This window comes from Mesoplodon bidens (assembly GCF_964165515.1).
Source record: "Mesoplodon bidens genome assembly, chromosome: 10".
Taxonomy (NCBI): Eukaryota; Metazoa; Chordata; class Mammalia; order Artiodactyla; family Ziphiidae; genus Mesoplodon; species Mesoplodon bidens.
In genome coordinates this window covers 94993855-95012685 of record NC_138172.1, presented here as the reverse complement: position 1 = coordinate 95012685, position 18831 = coordinate 94993855, and the positions used below count along the sequence as shown (strand labels likewise).

The following is an 18831-nucleotide window of genomic DNA, read 5'->3' as shown; positions in this document are numbered from 1 at the left end:
AAGGAGTTTTTTTTGTTTGTTTGTTTCTTTTGTTTTTTTTTAAAGCCATTACAGTGAAAGTCAAACTGTACCAATTTGTGTGGACTGTGAGATTAACCTAAAAGAGCTGCCTGTAGACAGGATCATGGGATTAGAGGTCACAAAGAAGGCAGATCATGTGCATCAGTTGGGTATCATATTGTTTACCGCTTGGGACAAAAATCCCCTCTGCTTCCTCTTTTAGGCACAGCTTCATACCAATTACTCAGGTCCGAAGTTTACTTCTGATTCCAGCCTTAACAGACCAGTGCTCAGCCCATCAAGTTTTATTGCAGTCAATACACCTCCCTTCTAGAAGCAACTGGTCACAGCCATTTCCAACACAAAGCTGCTTGGGCCACGCTTTCTTCTTTTTATAGTCTGTTTCCAGACACTCAGTGACCCAAAAAGTTAACTTATAACCAATTCACAGCCATGACCAGAGCTGTTGTTCTTGTGTCCACCCCTGAGGTTCCCTGGCTTCCCAGGCAGGGCCTGTTGCCTTTTCCCAGGACGTGCATGCTTGGAGGCAATGAATCAGACTGCTTGCCTCTTGTGGGGTCCTTCCTCTTGGTCCAACCCCAGGTCCTGGATACTAAACCCAGACTGTTTTCTTGAAACATTCCCCAAACCCTGGGATTTTCTGGTTTGCCCTCATGAACTCCCATACTGCATCCAGTGCCTAGCAGGACCCTTATGAATGGAGACGTGGATCCCACTTGGTGAGTTGAGGTCGAGGCACGTTGTGAGCTCCAGCCACCTGGGCGAACACAGCAGTGGTTCAGTGGATATTTCTAGCTCGATGTCCTGATGGTGTCATTTACAACCTAATTTGTCTTCTTTCCCACCCGCCTCCCCTTCCTCTCCAAATTGGGTGAGTCTATATACCGAGGAGAGTGTGATGGAGAGACTTGGCCTGTAGGCAGGGTGCAATGTGAACGTTATTGAATTTAGAGAAACTCATTAGGGCATGGAGTCCGGAAATGATCAGGAGCAATCCTATGATTACTAAGTCACCCAGCTTCTTAATTTTATTGATTTGGCTGGGTTAGTAAGTTTCCTTGGCTTGACCAAGGGTGGGGAGCTAGTTAAAGGCAAGGCCAGGATTAGCACACACATGTTCTTATTCCCAGTCTGGGGTTCTTCTCATTATAGGATACTATGTTTCATCAAAATCTAATTTCGTTTTGTGACGGAAAGATTGGCTTCACAGATAGGGAGAGAGTAATGAAATGTATTTTGGTTTTAGTAAAGTTGGTGCCTATCTCCCACAACATATTAATTACTGAAGGAAGAAAACGGGGGTTAAACCTTATCATAGAAACACACGATATTGGAACGTTCTGATTTGTAGAATTTTAGGACTGGAAGGTACTTTGAACATAATCATCTAACACAGCAGGTTTCACACTGTGCTCAGTGGAACCCTAGGGTCCCACACAGGTCCCTCAAGGGCCTTCTAAGGATAGGGGAAGAGTGTATGCAAGACTCTGAGCCTTCTCCCTTAGGGCCACTAGAGCAAGCCTGTCTTCATCAGTTTTATATGTTGGGGTTTTAGGTTAGATTTTATCTCAAAAGGGGAATCCACTTCTAAAGAAATTATGCAAACTTTAAATCTACTTCAAACCCCTCAATTTACAGATGAGAAAACCGAGGCCTCGAATCTTGACCCTGTGGAGTTGCAAAGCAAGAATCATCCCATTCTAGGGATGTGGGAACCAAGATTCAAAGCTTAAGAGATTTGTAGAGACATAGGGATGTCATCAAGTGACAGAACCAGGGCTGGAGCCAGGTAGAGATTTTTTTTACTCCCAGCCCATGACGTTTCCTATCGTGTCACATTGTTTAATAATACTGAACACGTGGGTGACCTAATTACTCCATGATTCAAGAAGTCCCCCCAGGGCTTCCCTGGTGGCGCAGTGGTTGAGTCCGCCTGCCGATGCAGGGGACGTGGGTTCGTGCCCTGGTCCAGGAAGATCCCACATGCCGTGGAGCGGCTGGGCCCGTGAGCCATGGCCACTGAGCCTGCGCGTCCGGGGCCTGTTCTCCGCAACGGGAGAGACCACAGCAGTGAGAGGCCCGTGTACCGCAAAAAAAAAAAAAAAAAAAGAAAGAAAAGAAAAGAAAAGAAGTCCCCCCCCAAAGAATGTGGGGCTGAAACAGAGTTTGAGGGAGCAGAATAAGAGGGAACAACAGTCAGCTAGTGTGGGGGAGGGGACTGACTCCTGGACCATGGAAACGGGTGCATCCATCCTTACTTCCTTTCCTCATGAGTCTAATCCTTTATGCAAGTTCCTTGCTGCAATACTGTATCCCCAGTACCTAAATAAAGGCCTGGCACTTAGAGCTCAATAAATATTCGTTGAATCTTCTTGACATCTTCAAAACCCTTTCCTGGCCAAGGACTTGAGAGTATGATACATTAAAAAACCAAATACTGTATCAAATTTGCATAAATATAACCATCAAGTACAGTCGATTTATTTCCACACACAGTAATGCACAAGGCCTGTTCATTGAGTGAATCAATGAACTCAGCTGGCAGCGTTGGACTAAAAGAAGAACATATGACTCAGAGTGGATCTCCTTCTCAGAGCTGCCCTGGCAAATCCCCACAGGGCCTGGCCACCAGGCCAGGTTCCCGGTGGCAGCTGGCACCACTGATCTCTGTTCCTGACAGAGGGAAGTGCACATCCTGCCCATAAGCTGCTGGGCAGATGTTCGACTGCCCTCTGGGGTAGCCTGACCCTGAGTGAGCTTAAATAGAAACAAAACCTGGGATCAGAAAGTTCTTATTATATCTTACCCAAAGTGGTTAGCATTGGTAGTAGGTTATTAAAGGGTACTGTACAACATCTTTCCTTAAGTTACTTTGAGAATAGGAATGGCTAGATCCTGCAGGTTTTGAGATATTTTTGTCTCTACAATAACACTTTACAACAGTATCACAGTTTATAGTCTTTCAAAGTGCCTTGCGGCAAAGCAATGGATTAGATGCCCTTCTGAGGCCATCTACGCCCTGTATTCATTTCGGGGGAAGAAAACACGAGGTGAACTCCCAAACAACAAAAATGAAGTAAAAGAGCTTCCAGGAGAACATTATGAGGCAATGAGAGAGAGACACACACACAGAGAAAGAGAAATGCCCTGTTATTGAGATCAAGTATGTGCTTGACCATGAAACCAGAAGAGCGAGAATCTGATGGAAACCATGCTTGTCTCTGTTGGTCCTGGGTTCGCCCATGCTCTGGAATACACCTCTGACATTTTGTGTTATGGTCTTCTCTGCGTTTAGGGGTGGGCTGGTTTGTCGACATGGTGGGATTACGGTAAAAGTCATTAGATGTACTTTTGGATGTGGCTTTTCCATTTACAATAATTAAAACCAACTACTAAGCTGACATTTTCTTTTGACCCCATTCCCGACTTTCTTCTGCTTCGGTCTCTTGGGGCTAAGTCTTGGGTTCCGTGAGGGCTTCAAGACCGTGCGTGTCTTCCCTACCTGTTACAGGCAGGGCGAAGTTGCCAATAGGGACAGGGCACTGCCAGGAACCTCATTATTCTCTTTGTTTTAATCCCCTTATGTGGATCCAAGTGGCAATTTCAGCCCCAAGGCTTTGGCACGACAACAAGTGGCTGATGCATGGGGTGCACCCGGACCCAGGCTCGGGGCGGGGTTTCTGCTGCTCTTCCTCTGCTTCCCACCCCACCTCCGCCCACCGCCCTCCAGGGTCACTGCTTTGGGTCCTACCAGTGGTAAAGTCCTATTTTAAAGCTCTCTGCTATTTTCAGTCTCTCGCCCGCCCCTCCACCGCCAGAGGCTCCCCGCCCGAGAGGCGCACCCTTTTAGGGAGCCTTTTCCCGGCCCAACTCAGCCCCGGGCGCACGGAAGCCTGCACACCCGCCTGGCTTCTCCGGCGGCGGCGAACGCACGCACCACCTGACTCGTGCTCCCATTGGCTGCTGCCTGTTGCTAACCCACGTGACAGGCGCTGGCGCGCCCCGCCCCCGGCCCCGCCCCCGCGGGCTCCCGCGGCTCCGCCTCCGCGGCGCGTTCTTGCGGGCGCCGGACGCGCGGGGCTCCCAGCCATCGCCCGCCCGCCCCGCCGATTGCAGCCTGCGTTCGGCGCTCGGCGCCCGGCGCCCGGCGCCCGGGCGGCCGGCGCCCACAAGGTGGCAGTGCCGCGCTGCTGGTGCCCTGGCCGGGTTCCGCGCGGCGCGGGGAGGCCGGAGCCCGCGCATCTCTCCTGCAAAAGTTTTAATGAACATAGACCCACCCGGGCCTGGGGCGCTCCCAGGCCTGCTGGCCGCGCCCCTTCGACTTCGGGGTTCCTCTGGGAGAGTTACATTCCTCGATGGCGTCTCTCTTTGTCCTCGACTCAGAGAATCAGGATTCGGGGCCTGTAACTGAAGCAGGTATATTGATGTTTTCATCACTGTTTTTTTGTTGTTGTTTTCTGTTTTGTGTTAGAGCCCTTCTACCGGGAATTGATTCTGAAAGAGACATATTACCACAAACCTATTGACAATTATTCTCTCTTCTTGAGAGCCTCCCCCTCCAGAGAAGCAATCTGCAGCCTCCTTTTTGGGGGTAAAAGACCTATACCACCACCGTTTCGGAGGATCCTTCCCTGCCCCCGAGTCCTGGGATCCTACCCCGTTCTGTGGAGGAGGACCCCGGGAACCTCCCGCCCCGCAGCTGTCCTGGGATGCCCTTAATTCCAGGCGCACAGGGAGCAAAGCTACTCCGACCTTGTTTGACCCAGCTGCACGCCCGGCGTCCTCATTTAGTGAGTGAGGGTTGGAGGGCCGACTTTTCTCTCTGCTCACTGAGATTTTTTTCTCTGCCTTCACTTTCCTCCTTGGCTCGCGGCTGGTGTCACGTCCCCCACCGCAGCCCAACCCCACTACACGCAGACACACAAACACACAAGCACGTGCTTGCGACTCCTTTTCGATTTTTTTTTTTTTTTTTTTTTTGTGGTACGCAGGCCTCTCACTGTCGTGGCCTCTCCCGTTGCGGAGCACAGGCTCCGGACGCGCAGGCTCAGCAGCCATGGCTCACGGGCCCAGCTGCTCCGCGGCATGTGGGATCTTCCCGGACCGGGGCATGAACCCGCGTCCCCTGCATCGGCAGGCGGACCCTCAACCACTGCGCCACCAGGGAAGCCCTCCTTTTCGATTTTAAACAAAATGTTCGGAGGGTTCTCTGGGGCCACCCGACTCCGGGAAAGAGAAAGATGAGAGGATGTGAGGGCAAGATGGTGGCTTGGGGCACTTTCCTACAACGGAGAACGAGAGAGAAACACTCCTAGGCTTCCCATTGTCTACACCACCAAGCCCACATTCCATTCCCTGGTAGTCAAGCCCTTCCCTTGGGCCCCCTAAGCTGCCCTCCAGGGAATTTCCCACAGTGCCTCTAGTCTGCTGATTTAAATGAAAGGGTCAGGTTTTTTATGTTGATTGGACTAAACTTTTTAATATCGGGGACTCATAATACAACAGCACACATTTACATCATATTTAGTGTTTTACCTGTATTAACTCATTTAATGCTCAACAACAGCCTTGAGAGGTAGTCTTATTATTCCCATTTCATAGATGAGGAGGTTGAGATCCGGAGAGGTTAAGTAAATAGTGCAAGGTCCACAGCTAGGAAATGGCAAAGCCAGGGTTTGAATGGAGATTGCAGAGTTTAGGTGTAGAATTAAAGTGCTTCTCCATCTCTGAATCTTTATTCCTGTTCTTAATCAAACCTCACCCGAATTCAAGGCCCACCTGTACCTGTTACAGTCTGAGAACCCTCCTTGGTTGGGCCAGCTGAAGAGGCCTTCCTGCTCTGTCATGTTTTCAGGAGTCCGGCCATGGCTGCGGAGATGCCATCACCCTAAGGAAAGAGGGAGGCATCTTCTGAGGAATCGCCTTCAGAACCCGAGGCACGTCTGTTCATACCTTCAATCCTGACCAGCTGTTTTTGAAGGCGAATATGATGTTTGGAACCATCCAGAAGTCATTTAGAGTCCAGTGAAAAAGCCAGCGATCAAGGTAAGAGAAACTACTTTTGGTAAAAGGAAATAGGATACACTCTAACTGAAAGAGTCTGGTTTTCTTCTGTGGCTTGAAAACTGGATCTCAATGTAATTCCAAAAGAGAAAATTCCCCCAGGAGGTGAGTCCTGGCCGCCTTATTGGAGAGCATGTACTCCCAAGGTTGCAGGCAGGGTAAAACTCATTTGGAAGTACACATTGTTTTTCTAAATATATATATTCTGATCATACTCATCACCTTATCCTCAACTTTCATTTATATTCTTTCTGTATCTTTTACTTCTTTATATTCCCTTTCACACCAAGTGTGTTACATGCAAAATGAGTATGTTAGGCTGACAAGGAGCCTTGTATGTTGGGGAAACTTTCTATTTGAGTAGAATTAAGAGGGGAGTCCTGGTCTGCACATGAGCTGGGGTGCAAAGTTGAAGGAAAGGGACAAGGGTGGAATAACTTGAGAAATACTTGCCTCCATCTCCTGGGGGCAGAGTTTATTGAATAAAATCGTGGGAGATATAATTAGAAAGGGATGTCGTACGGGTAGATAGGTCTTTATCTTTTAGGCCAGTGGTTTTTAACTTTTTTATTAGAGATTTTCTCCTGCTGCTTCCTATAAATGCCCCACAAACAGAAATGCAATACAGGCATAACTCTTTTTTCCCCACTCTACACTTAATTACCCTTCTCAGGTGTTGTGTTTTTTACAAATTGAAGGTATGTGGCAATCCTACAAGCAAGGCTATCAGTGCCATTTTTCCAACAGCGTTTGTTCACTCCATGTCTCTGTGTCATAGCTTGGTAATTTTTGCAGTATTTCAAACGTTTTTGTAATGATTATATTTGTCATGGTGATCTGTGATCAGTGATCTTTGCCACTGCTCTTGCAAAGATTACAACTCGCTGAAGGCTCAGATGATGGTTAGTATTTTTTAGCAATAAGGTAATTTAAAATTAAGGTACATATGCTGTGTTTTTAGGAATAATGCTTTTGCACACTTAATAGACTACAGTAGTATAAACATAACTTTTACATGCGCTGGAAAACCAAAAAATTCCTGTGACTTGTTTTATTGCAAGATTCGCTTTATTGCAGTGGTTTGGAGCTGAACCCGCAATATCTCTGAGGTGTGCCTGTATGTAGAACAGATAAAAGTAAGAGGTCTCTGGCCAGAGTTGTGGAGGCAGGGGCCTGCAGTTGGCTGCCTCACTGTGGTCCCTTGTGCACACGCCCCAGGCACCTCTGAGGAATCCTAGGGCTCTTCCAAAACAGTGTGAACCACTGGTGTAGACAACGGCGGCGGGGTGGGGGTGGGGGCCTGAAAGCGTGCACCTGCCCATCTCTGCGTCAGTGTAACCTCCAGGTTCCTGACAGTTCCAGCCCTGCCCCTCACATCTTCAGATTTGTCCTGTTCCCCAGAGCCTTACAGGACCACTATCCCCGAGGCATAACTTGCCTAACACCCATTCTCCTTTTTTCCTTGCTAATGGAAGCCAACTTTAATCTGGGCGGCCACGTACTCAAGTGACACCCACCAATGAATCATGATTGGTCCAAGGGAGGACTTAGCCAAATCCAGCTGCTGACTCTTTTGATAAAATTTTATTGGAACACAGACACTCATTTGTCTACCTCCTGTCTACAGATGCTTTCATGCTTCAACAGCAGAATTGACTACTTGTGGCAGAGACCATATAGTTTGCAAAGACTAAATTATTTACTATCTGACCCTTTACAGAAAAAGTTTGTACGCAGCCATGGCAATCCCATTTTCCTTTGCCAGACATATGCAGACATATGATCACCTTTGACCAAGGATATATAATGTAAAGTCTGCTGGAAGCAACTGAAAATGGTTTTCCTTCCTGATAAGAGAGGAATATGAGGAGAACGTTGTTTTTGTCCTTTTCCTTTCCATTCTATCACATGAAGATGTGATGTCTGGAGCTGTGGCAGCCATGATGAGCCTGATTCCCCGATGGTATCATTCAGTCACCAAACCTACCTTAGGACCATCTACTTTCACACTTCTTGTTGAGCAAAGAGTAAAAATCCCTATGGTTTATGAAACTCTTCATTGGGTTTTTGTTACTTGCAACTACATGTAGACAAACTAAGGTATTTTGTTTAAAGCCTAATAGCAAAAGGCCGAGTGTTCTTGTGGAAGTTGTGCACTGGAGTGGTATATAGCAAATCTAGTGGATACTAATAATGACAGCTTATAATTATTGAAAACTTACAGCATGCCAGTCACTCTACCAAGTACTTTACCTTCATTTTCTCATTATCACAAAACCCTGTGGAGACACTTTTATCATTATCTCCATTTTACAGATAAGGAAAGTGAGGCTTAGAGAAATTTAATGATTTGCCAAAAGTGACACAGTTAAGTGGCAAAGTTCAAATTTGCACCCAGCTCTGCTGACTTCAAAAGCCAAGCTCTTAACCATGACTTTACATGGCCACTTCTATCCACAGACCTGAATTCAAATTCCAGCTCAGCTACTTGGCAGGCAAGTTACTTAATCTTCTTGAGCCTCAGTTTCTCCACAATAAGGGGATAATATGTTCCTTAAAGAGAATGTTCCTGCCACAGTGCCCAATACACGGTGTTTCACTGTATTTTCTCGCATGCTCCTTTCTTTAGGGGTAAGTGGATGGCAGTCGGTGAGCTGGGAGAGTAACCAAGAGGTAGAAAAGAGACTAGCCAGGGAAGGGAAAAGACACACCAGTTCCTGGAAAATTAAAGGAGGCTGGCCTCAGGCCTGGACCCGGTTCTATGAGGAGGCAGGGAGGGGAGGGAGAGAAAGAAAACCAGGATACTCCTACCTCATGGCCACACCTTGTGTTTGACCAAGGACTTGGCGACCTTATGGTCAGCTGTGACCTGAGAGCTCGTTTTAGCCCATTGTCCTGTCTCAAGGTGCTTTGAAAAATTGTAAGGAACTAAACAAAAAAGAAATTCCTTGAGGTGTAGGGTTCATTCCCCTTTGTGGAAAACTGAGTCACTGTGCAGAAGCAAGTGTTCCTCAGAGCAGAGGTCATTGGCGGCTACGGCCATTGGCACGTTGTTATCTTCCTTACTGTCCTGAGCTGCTTGCCCTTGAGGAACGGACCTCTTAAGACACAGAGGAAGGATCAGAGGTTCCCTTCTTGGTTCTCAGCTTTATTTTAGAGGTTTCCCCTTAGAGCATTACTGTACGGGTTTTTAATGGAAAAGAATAATCAAGACCAGTCCACTCAAAGAGCTTATGGAAAATATATGAAATTTAGAGTTTAGAAACCAGATTTAATTGTTAGGCCTATTTTTTAAAAGCGAGCAAAGGAAAGCAAGAAAAACGACCCCAGTGGCTTATTATATAACACCAGATGTTTGGCAAAGAACAGAGCAGATGAGGGGGTGATTTTTTCGCTGTTCATCTGGTTGCTTTGGCCTCACTGTAGAGGCAGTGAGAGAGGCTTATATAAGAAGCCCGCTGGAGCGGCCTCGGCCATGCTCTCCACTTGCCCTTCAAGAGACCCGTGAACCTTCAGCTGCATTTTTAAGCTCCAATGGGGCGGATTCTTAATGAACACATTCTTTTGACCCAGCAAGGGCTTGAGAAGCTTCTGGAAATCATCTAATGATGACTCCAGGTAGACAAAGCAGTGGGGGGAAGGTATTTTCCCTTCTCATTCAGGTGTCATAGGCTCGGGGAGACCTAAAGTCGTTTCATCTTAAATGTACGGATCTAACATAATATTAAAACATGCCCGTGGGCTTTGAAAAAGTGACAGCCGCTCTTCAGTGTGATAGAGAGATGTCCACACTTCGGCTTGCTTTGTTTGTCCGCGTGGATGTTTGTTTTTGCCAGAAATGCCAGCAAAGGGCAGCAAGCACCGTTCTGCTAGAATGCGAAAACCAGGGCCCGATTAGTAGACGCATTTGTTGAAAAAGCATTTTCGCTGCACACTAATCTCTACATATCCTGTGGGGAAATCCTCTCAATCCCATACCTGATAAATGAATCTGGGAAGTGAATAAACACTCTGGAAGTCTCTTACTGATACATAATTCCACGTGTTATGTGGGTTCCGCCAGCCTCTGAGCTGAGGCAGCCTGGTGTACCTTTCAGACTGACCTGGAACAAAGCTTGTCGAGGAGAAGATGTCTGTGCCTCCTCCCTGCCCAGCACTGAGCACTTGACTTCAGCCTTTCACGGGAACCAAGGGGGTGTTCAGGGCTAATGCTGACATCCTGGATTACAGTTTTTATTGTCTGGTGCTTTTGTTGAACTTGAATACTCCACCAGAAGTTGTGTAATACTGCAGATCAGAAATACCATGCTCTGTGTTCTTCTGGTTTTCCACTCAGGGCCAGGGTAGGGGGTGGTCCTGAAGCTGCTACAAAAATCCTTTTCAAAAGTTAGAATTGAGTCTGTGCAAACATTCTCTCTTCTTGAAAGCCCGCGCGGTCTCCCCACCCTCCTCCAGGGGTCTTGGAATGCTACTCCACAGTGGTTGTACATGACTATGTAATAGTGATTTTCCTGAAGGTTCTTGAGGGCACAGGCCATGCCTTTTCATCTTTGTAAAGATTGGTGCCTGGTGCGTCCATTAGTAATTAACTAGTTATCAGTAATTAATTAATGCTGAATGAATGAACTGCAGCCCTTGGTAAGTTTGTGGGCCCATGTATGTGAGACATTGCCAGAGAATGACAGTTAGGTCTTGTTAAATTAGGGATTTATTTAAAAGTGAATGAGGGAGATTTTCTGAAGCCCTTGATAGGACCTTCAAAGATGAGAGAGTGTCTGCTGGCCAAATGTAGTTACAGCGCGACTACACCAGCACCATCCCAAGGCATGTCTGTGTATCAGAAGGAGAACTGTACAAAGAGAACATCCTAGATGTACCCCCAGGTCTCTGGGCAGAACACATGCACATGTCGAAAATACCTTTATAAACCCCAAAGGACTCAGGTTCACTGCCTGCTATGTATAATCAGTCATATATGCATGATGTTGAAACACGTTTCAAGATGCTACTGGTGAAAGAATCAGACTGTTTGTTTGATGTCTTATCAACAAAAGAGCTTCACTGTTTTTTACTGCTGCATAACAAATTACCTCTAAACTTAGGGATTTAAGACAACAAACATTACTCTTAGTTTCTGAGGGTCAGGATTCTGGGCATGGCTTAGCTGGGTGGTCTGGCTCAGAGTCTCTCTTGAGGCTGCCGTCAAGATGCTACAGGGGCTGTATTCATCTGAAGGTTTGCTGGGGCTGGAAGATCTGCGTTCAAGATGGTGCTCTCACACGGCTGTGGGCAGGAGGCCTCAGTTCCTCCCTCTGTGGGTCTCTCCATAGGCTGCTTGAGTGTCCTCACGATGTGGCCATTTATTTCCCCCAGAGTGAGTGACCCAAGAGAAGGAACAGGGAGGACCTTGCAGTGCCTTTTATGATGTCGTCTCCAAAGTTACACACCATCACTTCTGCTTTATTCTATTCATTAGAACATCCCTAAATCCAGCCAGTACCCCAGGGGAAGAGAATTAGCCTTCACTTCTTGAAGGGAGGTGCATCAAAGACTTTCTGAACATATTTAAAATCCATCACGGAGCTGTTGCTCTAATTCGACAGGTATATTTTGAGCACTAGCTGGCCTTTCCATATGTGCATGTTAAATATGTAAATCCTGCTTGGTCTGGAGGAAGGCCTCATCGAGTTGCCCACTGTGAGAAACAGGTTGTCTGAAAATCAGGACCTGTGGTTCTGAGTGCTTGACCTTGTAACTTCCCTTTGAAACCATTTTTGTTTTCCCTGTCTGCAGCGTGGAGAGGCTTTTCACTGAAATCCATTTGCAACCTCTTAAACAAGAATAACAATATCCCTCACTTTTAGCCATGCTAAGAGTTCCACAAATACTATTTCATTAGATTCTCTGTGAGCTAGATGTTCTTATCATCATCCCTGTTTTACCGATGTGGCCACAGAGGGCTGGCGTGATTTGTCTGAAGTCACCTAGCCAGTAAATGGTAACATTGGGATTTGAACCCAGGCAGTCTGGCTCCAGAGTCTGGGCTCTTACTTTCTCAACCCAGTGTTAGAGTGTCACCTCCTTCAGCTGGCCTCTCTCTCTCTCTCCACCCAAGACCCCTAAAGTTAAGTTTGTTTGTATGTTGTGTAGCTTCTACTTTAAATGAGCCCATCTCAAAAACACTCTGCAAACTAGGAAGGGATTGGGTCTGGTATTTATTACCACCACCGGGTCCCCATTTAGACCTCCCCACCACCATAACTCATTCTGGGTTTGGGAAACCATTCCCTTTTCTTCCCCTTCAGGTCTGGGAGTAATAATAGCTCCTACATTGCAGCAGACAGAAAAATGAGTCCCTCACCCCACCCCAAGATGTCTGTCCTAATGCCTGGGACCTGTGCATGTGGCAGAAGGGACTTTGTGGTTGTAATTAAGTTGAGGATCTTGAGATGGGGAGATGATCCCAGATTATCCAGATGTGACCCATATACCAGGATCCATATGCGTGAGAGTCAGAATTGGATGTGGATTTGAGGAAGCTATGCTGCTAGCTTTGAAGATGGAAAAAGGGGCCATGAGCCAAGGAAAGTGGGCAGCGTCCAGCAGCTGAAAAGGACCAGGAAACAGATTCTCCCCTAGAGATTCCAGGAGTGCCAACACCTTGATTTTAGCCCAGTAAGAACCATTTCAGACCTCTGACTTCCAGAACTCTACGGCAATAAATTCGTGTTGTTTTACACTCTCCACTGCCCAGAAAAAAAATTCCATGGAGTTGCTGAAAATCCACCCTGCTGTTTTTACATAATACAATAACGGAGGAAGAAATTACGAAACTACATCTTATTAGAGATTATATAATTATATAAACTGAGCACATGCTTAAGTTCCAGGCTGTGGGATACAAGAAATTCATTGTGGGAACTTAGAAATTCATTCAGAAGAAAAGGCGTACACACATCAAGCAAGCAGCAAATCTTTATTTAAGGGAGAATGTGTTCAGGACCAATAGGGAGCCCTGGAAAAGTACGGAACCAGGTCGGGTCAAGGACGCTGGTGCAGCTGAGCATGTTCTGGAACTCTACAGTTATCTTACCATGTCTAAAAGACCATGTAGGGACAAGAAAATAATCTTACTGATAGGCACTCTCAGACACACAACGTTCTAGAAGGTTCTAGAACTTTTGGTCCCATTGGTCACGCTTCAGTTGACTTAGAGCAGCCTCAGATGAATCCCCACTTTCTCTGCTCTCCCAACGTTTCTTTTTTATGCCCCCAGTCTCTCCTCAGGGTCTGTGCCATCCTGCCAGTACCTAGAATGGTCCAGAGGTGGAGATGCTCCAAGCTCTATCTAGATGGACAGCAGGGATTCTTACACTCACTGGTCCCCCACTGAGCATCTTTGCATTTGTCATAGGCTCACCAGTCTTCAGAGATGAGCATCCACAAGATAACAAAGCTCTCTCTCTTTAATCACAGTCACCTCCCACAACCCAGGAGTGAGAGGGGGTGAGTGGGATGAGGACAGACAGGCAAGCAGATTGTGGGGTCCGATGGACTCTGAAGAAGGGCTGGGGTGTGAGTATGGGGGGAGGGGTTAAGAGCATTCCAGGCCTGGAGAAAGCATTTGCAGAGGTCAGGAGGGAGGAAAACACGGGCAGACGTGTGCTATAGAAGAAGGTGTAGATATATGTTCTTGGGGCAGAGTGTTCCTCTAGGGTAGATGGAAGAAAACTGCATGGGGCGAGAGTGACGAGATTGTGGTGTGCTGGGAAAACTGTAGAGATGGGTGTATGTTTGGGGAGCCCTTCAAGGGAGTGAGTGAATCATTCCATTTTCAGCCCTGTTTTGGACATTATTTACCTGTGGCTAAAGAAATGAGGGGTGACTGCTGGGGGGAACCCTGGGGCCACACGTGGGGAAATTCCCACAGCTCCCTATGCCTCTTCCTGCAGAGCGCTGTCCGGGATAGTCTGCTGCGGAAACCCTAAGAGTTATTGCCGGGCCTTGGAAATAATTAATACACGTACTAGTCAGAGTCACATCTCCGTGTACACAGGTATGTCCCAGGGTGGGCAGCCCTGCTATTTGTCGCATTTTCCGGGAGGCTGCCAGCAGCCCCGTGCGGGCTGTGATTCTCGCGGCTGATCGCGCAGGTGTCTGACCACGTTAGCGTTGATCCCGGGCCTGGCTGTTGCATCGCACTCCCCCCAAGCAACATGTTTCTGTTTCTCTAGTATTTAGAGCTGAGTTCTGTGCTCTCCGCTATGTGGATATCAAAGATAAATGATTTCAAGCCTGGGGGCTTTGGGTGTGTGGAGACTGCCTTTTTCTAGGCGAGTATTTCATGAGGTCTTTTCTGACGTGCTGTTTCCACGCTGTTCCCCTCCAATATATCACGGCATTTCTTTGGTTCCCGATACCGATAGGGAGAAGATTCTCTGTCTTGGTGGCAATATCTCATCCAGAATTTCTATCACTTTTGTAAGTGGGAAGAGGGATATTCACACCTACTATAAATATTCTAGGTCCTTACTAAAATGTTTTTTTCATTTAGAGTAGAATTTGGTATTCGAAGTTTCCTTCTTGGATTCCAGCCAGTGAGTTTTAGGGGATTACCCAAAGGATTTCATTATGAGACTGAGCCACTTACAGATTGCTCCTATGGATAGGGGCTCATGTGACGTGATGTGTCTGCAGTGTAACTGAGAAATGAGAAAAGAACTTTGGGAGCTTGTCCTAGTTTATATTGCAGTGAGAGGGGAGAGCCTGCTAGGTAGGATTGGGTTTATTAGGTAAAATGGTTTACTGCTTAAATGGTGAATTTTCTGCTCTTTTGCTTTCTGTTCTGCCACGTGGTTTCCATAGCGAGACAACACCGGTGTCTATCTAAGAGCTTGGGTCCTGGAGTCAGATGACTGGGGTTTGAAACTCAAGCACAAGTTATTTCAATTGCAAAGCCTTGGTTTCATTATCTGGAAAATGATAATAATAATAATAACAGCAACAATGACAACAATCATATCTAACTCAAAGGGCTATTTTAAAAACTAAATCACAAAATTCACACGAATCGTTTAGTATCTGGCACATAGCATGACAAGCAGTCAGAATGCTGTCTTTTGTTGTTAGTGATAGTAATATTTTTCTATCATTTGCAATGAATTGGAAGGTTCAGAGTACACAAAATTGAGATAATGCCGATGATGGCAAAAGTTTAGAAAAGACTACAAGACATCTCAAGTTTTGGATAAAAATCAGGAATGAATTATTTGCTTAGTGTCTTACAGACATTATGACTGTATTTTGCTGTATAGAGATTTATTACCAGCTCACAGAAGAAGCCCTTCCATTCTTTGGCTTGCATACACGTGGGAGTGTGTGTGTATGTGTGTATATGTGTGTATGTGTGAGTACATATGCATATTGCTTCATGGGATACCCCCTTGCAAAATGTAGAGAGAAGCACTGTGGGCTGTAAAGGAGACCATCACACAAAAAAAGAGATTTCTCTTCTGTCCTTTCAAATGGACCACTGCCCACTGAAGCACCTTTTTCTTTTCTCTAAAGCCAAGTAAAGGCATTGGGGCCAATCGTCTTTCAGCAGCACTCTTTTTTCTTCTTCTGTTTGGATTTCTCTAAGCACGGTTCCCCAGGCGTCTGGAAAATTAAATGAAAGAAATAAAATAATTCATCTTTTTTTTGCCCCTTGGAGTGAGGACCTGCAGAAATAAAGGAAACCAAGATACTTATAATAGGATCCATGTAGGTGTTAGGGAACAAAGAGGGACAACAATCACACGGATGGCTTAAAATAGCTACACTTCAGGGTAGACCTATTATGCAAGAGAGACTATGCTGGTGGTAATTCCAGCCACTTAAAGGAAGATACGATCATCTTACAAAGGGAGGTACTCACCACCACAAAAAGATTTGCTTTTTGGTTACAGATCTCTCATTTTGGTGATATAGACAGTACTAGACAGCAGTATGGGGGGAAATTGAATTGGGAAGAGCCAGAAAAGGTGGAAAACAAAGAGAGGTATTAGTGATATTAATTGGAGCTAGCAACTCTGATTCATGAGGTGGTTTGCATCGGCATTGGTCAGGCCTTTTCAGAGCAGGCATGGTGGTAACCTGCGGGCAAGGTTTTGAGAAAACCTGAGCAAGGGTGGAGAGGGCTTCCCCGACCCTCTTCTCTGCTTTACTGTCTATCCTGAGAGCTGATAAGCATGTGAGCTGCTGAGAGCATGATGTGCAGAATACCCTTCCTCAGGAGAGCCCCAACTCTTCAGGCATGGTCTTTTATGCTTTGGAAAATCAAACAAGAGAAGGATCAGGAAAGTTCTAAGAGGAAGAGACAGCAATTGCATAGTCTGTAACATAGGAAAGATTTTCATGTGTTTGGGAAACTGAAAGGAGACCAGTAGGGATGGAGAAGAGAGAACAGAGGAGGAGAAAGGCTGGCCGTGGAGGGAGAGAGCCAGGCAGGGGCCAGTTTATGGCAAACCTTGCAGGTTGTGGGAAGGAATTTAGATTTTTATTGTCAGTGCATTGGTAAACCACTGGGGACCTTTAAGCTGGGGAATTACAAAGTATGTGATGTGTATTCGCCTTTAGGAAGATCTCTAAGTAACTTCAGGACCCTCTCTGAAATGATAAGCTATTGAAAGTCCTCATCAATATTCAGCCCAGGATCTGGGAGGCAAGCTGGGATACTTGAGATCAGCCCATCTCTCCTAGCGTCACTCAGTCTGCTGGCAGGCACAGCATTCCAGACGTCTCTCTTCACCACCTTCTTGTGTCAACAGGTTGTTATTCAAAACTGAGCTTACTGTTTTCAAGAGGATGGGGAAATAGTCTGTATTCCTGCCCCAGGTTAAGATTTTGAAGAGGAAGGTCACAAATGAAATTTCACCTCGGAGATTTTCTGGATTAGAAAAATCCCCAATGTGTCACTAAACTGGAGAAAACATAGTGATCACCTGAGATTTTAAGAAATCTTCAAAATGCCAATAAAGTTTTCTTCAGGTCCTTTTACGCAAGTCCAAGTCAGGCTATAGTGATTTGTAAGAAAGAAACAGACCCTACTCTAAGGCTCCACCTATTTGAAGTGGGTAAAATACAGGTATACACTTTTAGCAGTTGGCTATGGTTTAGTTGTGCTGCAGTAACAAAGAACTCCAACTCAGCGTCTTCACAAAAACAAGGTCTTTTTCTCCCTAAGTCACAGTTTGCAGGCCACCTGGGCTCTGCTCTGTGCTGTTTTTATTCCAGAACGTAGGCTAAAGGAGCAGCCCCCTCTGGGACACGTCAACCTCACGGCAGAGGGAAAGAGCAGTGGTGAGACCCTGTATTAGCTTTGAAAGCTCCTGGCAGAGATGACACTGGCCACATTCATTTACATTTCATTGGCTAAAGGAAATCAAATGGTCAAGCCCAGCATTAGCAGGAGGAGAAGAATTATGGTTCTTCAGGAACTGGTCTGCGGAGAGGGGCACTGAATATTATAAACAAATAATACAATGTGTAACAATGCCATATTTTGCTCTCTCCATTTTTTTAAAACCGATTTCAAGGTGAAAATCCAGTAGCAGTCTTTTGTTAATAGAGATGAAAACTTTCAGATACTGTAATTCAGGATATGATCCAGTCCCTGAAAATTAGCATCACAGGCATTCTTTTGAAAGCTAACTTGTGAAAGTCTGAAATGTGCAGTTTGGAAGTGATTAAGCCCAATTCACCTAGAAGAAAAGAACATTTAATAAAACAAGAGTTCTCAATTCCTCATCTCATCTTGTACCATTCCCCAAACATTTGAGACCAACTGCTAGGAGGACTTTTATGCAGAGAAAAGAAAAAAAGAATCTTGTATTTCTTCCATCAAGTTAGGGTGAAAGGGATGAAAAGAATATATTGGTAACATAATTTTAGTTAATGTTAGGTTCCATTTAAGGAAGTCTGTATCATGTGGTTAGCTATGGAGTAGGAAACTTTATTTTCACCAAGGAGGACAAAAATCCCAGGTTATATAAGCCAAGGAGAATATAAGCCAAACATCAAATATGTTACTTCTGGTAGAGGATCCACCCATCCTTGCCTGGACTATTGCAATGGCCCCAACTGACCTCTTGTTTCTGCCCTGGCCCACACTGACATCTGTTCTCCACGCAGCAGTCAGAGTGGGTCTTCTAGAACTTAGAGGATATCATGTTCTGCTCAGAACCTGCACATAACCCTCTAAGGAGACTCCCAACTCACTCTGAGCCTATCCAAAGTTCTATCCGTGGTCTGTGGGGTCCTGCATGATGCAGCCTGCGACGGCATCTATGACCTCATTTCCCACCACTCACCTCCCCCCTCACTCCACTGCAACCACACTGACTTCCTCGCCCTTCGTCTTCCTCTAACCTGCCAAGCCTCTGCTGTCTTAGAACCTTTGCACTGACTGTTCCTCTACCTGGGATACTCTTGACTTCAAAAATCCACATTCCAAATATGTTTGCTTTATTAGGAGGCCTTCCCTGACCACTTTACCTAAAATAGCACCCAGACCTTCTCTGCCTACTTCTCCCGCTTTATGTTTCCTTCTTCACATGTGTCACTTCCCTGACATCATATCCATGCTCCTTCTCCACCTCCTTTTACTAGATGATAATCACCAAGAGAGTGGGGTCTTCATTTCACTCACTGTTTTATCCCTGATACTAAGAACAGTGACTGGCACTTAGTAGGTGCTTAATAAAATTT

General features: G+C 46.0%; 1 long non-coding RNA gene across 2 annotated transcripts in view; it reads left to right on the top strand.

Annotated features, from left to right (window-relative positions):
- The first annotated feature begins 4281 nt into the window (after window positions 1–4281).
- The window catches only part of LOC308623972, a 149247-nt gene continuing 134697 nt past the window's right edge, over window positions 4282–18831 (top strand). For both annotated transcript variants that reach the window (XR_014016905.1, XR_014016906.1), the window contains exons 1-2: window positions 4282–4437; window positions 5876–6066. This is a non-coding gene — a long non-coding RNA (uncharacterized lncRNA). The remainder of the gene's footprint in view (window positions 4438–5875; window positions 6067–18831) is intronic.